The following is a 4,658-nucleotide window of genomic DNA, read 5'->3' on the forward strand; positions in this document are numbered from 1 at the left end:
AAGTGAGCCAGTAGGTCTCACAAGAAAAGAAAAGAAGCAACAGAGATTAATGAATATCCTTTCAATGGAGCTGGAATTTGGAGGATTATCTGATCCTAAAAGATAGTCATGTTTACCTTGGATTAAACTATTTTGGAATTTTGAAGATATTAGCTTGTAGAGAACTGATGGTAATGCAAATAATTGTTGCCCGTGAACATGCCAACAAATTCTATCCAATGAAGGGAAAACTCTCCTCTGTAGATAAACCAGTTTTGCATCCATTTGTAAATTCAATATTCCTGTTTTGTAAAATGTTTACTTTTTGGATTCTCCTTGAACAAATTGTAACATATCTTTGGTTCCCTTATTAATAAGTTAAATAAAATCATTTTATATTGAGACTATCTGGGACCCGGGACCTTTTGCTGCAGTGCTTGTACCTGGGCAAACAAAATACAAAGAAACTCTAAGGGACTAAAAATAACTGTGTGCATGGGTACTTGGGACAAATTATGAACAAAAGACACAAAAAGACCAAAACCCCCAGCAAAAGAAGGGTGCTGGGAGCAAAAGCAGGGTACTGTGCATACACTCTGTATAGAGCACTACCAAGCGGGTGGACAGACCAACTAAGCCACCCCTCTGGCCCAACCCCTGGACCCATCCCTGTGCTGTGTTTAGTTGCCCAGTCCTGTCCAACTCTTTGCAACCCCATGGACTGCAGGCAACCAGGCTCCTCTGTCCGTGGGGATTCTCCAAGCAGGAATACTGGAGAGGGTTGCCATGCCCTCCTCCAGGGGATCTTCCCAATCCAGGGATCGAACCCAGGTCTCTCACATTGCAGGCACATTCTTTACCATTTGAGCCACCAGGGAAGCCCATCCCTACTCTTACCCTATATAAAGAACCAACTCACTCTGCCTCAAGGAGTGAGGAAGGAAAACTGTTGCTTGTTCTTACTCCCTCATACAGCAGCAAGATTCCCAATAAACCCTTGCTTGAATTTCTTGTGTGACTTTTTATCAATTTCTATTGATTAAGGAGGCCAAGACAGAGAAGGCGATGGCACCCCACTCCAGTACTCTTGCCTGGAAAATCCCATGGATGGAGGAGCCTGGTAGGCTGCAGTCCATGGGGTGGCATAGAGTCGGACATGACTGAAGTGACTTAGCAGCAGCAGCAGGGAGGCCAAGAACCCTGGCAGGTAACAATATGATTTCATATTTTTTGTGTGTGTGTGAATTATCCTTTAAAAAGTCTGCTGTTCCCACTGAGATGCCCAATGAATTCATCTGATGAGCAAATGAACTTCACCATCAGAGAAGTACACTTCATGGATACTAAATCCAGGAATTTATTTTCTTGTTCCCAGAGATGAATCTGAAGCATAATAGAATTCTTTAGGTCCTCTGTTGTCCTCCCAGAAATATTCTCCTCCATCAATTTGTTAAGAGTTTTTATGTGATCAGCAAATTATTCCCCTCTTGTGGCAGCAAGATCAAGAATTTGGTTGTACGGTGGGCTCTGTAAAAGGATTAATGATTTATAGGGATCTCAACCAGTCCATTCTGAAGATCAGCCCTGGGATTTCTTTGGAAGGAATGATGCTAAAGCTGAAACTCCAGTACTTTGGCCACCTCATGTGAAGAGTTGACTCATTGGAAAAGACCCTGATGCTGGGAGGGATTGGGGGCAGGAGGAGAAGGGGATGACAGAGGATGTGGTGGCTGGATGGCATCACTGACTCGATGGACGTGAGTCTGAGTGAACTCCGGGAGTTGGTGATGGACAGGGAGGCCTGGCGTGCTGCGATTCATGGGGTCGCAAAGAGTCGGACACAACTGAGCGACTGATCTGATCTGATCTGATTATCTGTTGAGTGAGAGACAGAGAATGTTTGGTTTCTTAGTTTGGTTTTTCTTTTTGTCTATTTTGAGCTCAAGAAATCTGCGCCTGGGCTTCCTTGACGGTCCAGTGGTTGAGAATCCACCTGGCAGTGCAAGGGACACAGGAGGAAGATGCGATCCCTGATCTAGAAGGGCCCGCATGCCGAGGGGCAACTAAATCCGTGTACCACAACTACTGGGCCCGTGCTCTGAAGCCTGTGAGCCACAGCTACTGAAGCCCGAGCGCCCAGAGCCTGCGCTCCTGATCAAGAGAAGCCATTGCGTCGAGAAGCTAGCACACCACAGCTACAGTGTAGCCCCGTTCTCGGCAACGAGAGAGAGGCCAAGCGCAGCAATGAAGACCCAGCACACCCAAAAGTAAGTAAATATATTTTTTTAAAAAAAGATTCTCTCTCTACTGGGTAGAATAGCTCTTTGATATCTAAACTAGTGAGGTTTTACGTTTCACACATCTGTGTTTACTCTTGACCCAGAGCTGAAATTGTAGAATTTAAGCCATAAACGCTCCATATGCCTGTGTGTCTATGTGTCTGTTATTTCTAAAGACCTTTATTTCACATTATGTGAGAGTGAGATATTTTACATCTGGATGGTACTAATATATTAAATTATAAAGCTTATTAAAGGAGCTCTGTTCTGAACTGTTTGTAAAGATAAAGAGGTACATAAATTTTCACTTCCCCAAATTATCTGAAAACAAAGAAATAGACATATGTGGGATTTTTTTTTTTTGGCTGCATTGAAAGGCTTGCAGGATCTTTGTTCCCCCAACTGGGACCTGGGACTCTTTGCTGCAATGCTGCAAAACTTGCACTTGGACACATGCCTCCTAGAGTAACAGAATACAAAGAAACTGTGTGGGACTAAAAATAACTGTGTGCATCCCCAGTTGGGGCAAATTCTAGACCAAAAGATACAAAGACAAACAAACAAAAAAACCCAACTGCCATTTCTGAAGAGCCAAACAGTGTCAGACTTTATTTTTTGGGGCTCCAAAATCGCTGCAGATGGTGATTGCAGCCATTAAATTAAAAGACGCTTACTCCTTGAAAGGAAGTTATGACCAACCTAGATAGCATATTCAAAAGCAGAGACATTACTTTGCCAACAAAGGTCCATCTTAGTCAAGGCTGTGGTTTTTCCAGTAGTCATGTATGGATGTGAGAGTTGGACTACAAAGAAAGCTGAGCACAGAAGAATTAATGCTTTTGAACTGTGGTGTTGGAGAAGACTCTTGAGAGTCCCTTGGACTGCAAAGAGATCCAACCAGTCCATTCTAAAGGAGATCAGTCCTGGGTGTTCTTTCGAAGGACTGATGCTAAAGCTGAAACTCCATTACTTTGGCCACCTCATGCAAAGAATTGACTCATTGGAAAAGACTCTGATGCTGGGAGGGATTGGGTGCAGGAGGAGAAGAGGACGACAGAGGCTGAGATGGCTGGATGGCATCACTGACTCGATGGACATGAGTTTGAGTTAACTCCAGGAGTTGGTGATGGACAAGGAGGCCTGGCGTGCTGCGATTCATGGGGTCGCAAATAGTCGGACACGACTGAGCGACTGAACTGAACTGAACTGAAGAGCAAAAAACCAGGTGTTAGGAACAAAGGTAGAGTACTGTGCATGCCCCCTGCACACATCACCACAAAGGGATGGGCAAACTACTTAAGTCACCCTTCAGTCCAACCCCTGGACACACACACCCCAGCCCTCCCTCCCTGGGGAGCAAGCAAGGAAACCTGTAACTTGTTTTCCCTCCCTCCTGCAGCCGCAGTAAAGCCTTGCCTGGCATCTAGTCAATTTCTATTGTCCGGGGAAGGCCAAGATCCTTAGCTGTGACATGACCAGGGATCCAACCCTTGCCTCTTGCAGTGGAAGCTTGAAGTCCTAGCCACCAGACTGCTAGGAACTTCCCAAAATACTTTAAATGTGGTATACTTAAAAGAAATATATATATTTTTCTTGCAAAAACTAACTCAGAAATGTTTTAAGAATCCAAGTTCAAATAATTAAGATCAGTCTCTAAGTGAACAAGTCATTGCATTTTTGGAGTAGTTTTTTTTGAAGTAATAAGAAATGGGTGGGGTGAGACACTGACTGAGATCTCAAAATACCATCTCATCATAATTGCATAGATAGCCAGGGGCTGAGGCAGTGAAGAATGGTCAGGGATACCTCAACATTCAAGTTAAGAAGCCACCTGCCAGTGAAGGAGATGTAAGTGACATGGGTTCGATCCCTGAGTTGGGAGGATCCCCTAAAAGAGGGCATGGCAGCCCACTCAGTATTCTTGTCTGGAGAATCCCATGGACAGAGGAGCCTGGCAGGCTACAGTCCACAGGATCGAAAAGAGTCAGACAGGACTGAAGCTACTTAGCACGTGGTACATGGCACTAAAGGGAAACCAAATATTTCACACAAGCATATGGAGATTCATCTGGTACTAAGAGGACTGCTTAAAAGCTCAGGAACTTGAATCAATTAGGCAGAGGCGTGAGGAGATAATATGGCAATAAAGTGTGAGTTAAATGACTCTCAGAGGCTCTGATATTTTAAAGAAAAGAAAAGTGCTTCAGAGCCCACATTTCTATGGTGTGAGGACTCTCAAGAATTCTGTGCCCACTGGAAAGAACAATTCTTTAAAGACAGATGGGTGAGGTTTTGCTTGTTTGTTTATTTGTTTTTTTCTGTATGGAGTTCATTTATTTATTTTTGTCCACGCATAGCACCCCTTGTGGGATATTAGTTCCCTGACCAGGGAATGAACCT

The 4,658-nt window shown here is 44.1% G+C and overlaps 1 long non-coding RNA gene across 1 annotated transcript; it reads left to right on the forward strand.

The window, feature by feature from the left end:
* The first annotated feature begins 1,128 nt into the window (after positions 1 to 1,128).
* LOC123333629 lies at positions 1,129 to 2,732 on the forward strand. Its single transcript, XR_006551041.2, has 2 exons — positions 1,129 to 1,186; positions 1,920 to 2,732. It is a non-coding gene; the product is annotated as an uncharacterized LOC123333629 (long non-coding RNA).
* Positions 2,733 to 4,658: the final 1,926 nt, after the last annotated feature.

Source organism: Bubalus bubalis, chromosome 5, assembly GCF_019923935.1.
Source record: "Bubalus bubalis isolate 160015118507 breed Murrah chromosome 5, NDDB_SH_1, whole genome shotgun sequence".
NCBI lineage: Eukaryota > Metazoa > Chordata > Mammalia > Artiodactyla > Bovidae > Bubalus > Bubalus bubalis.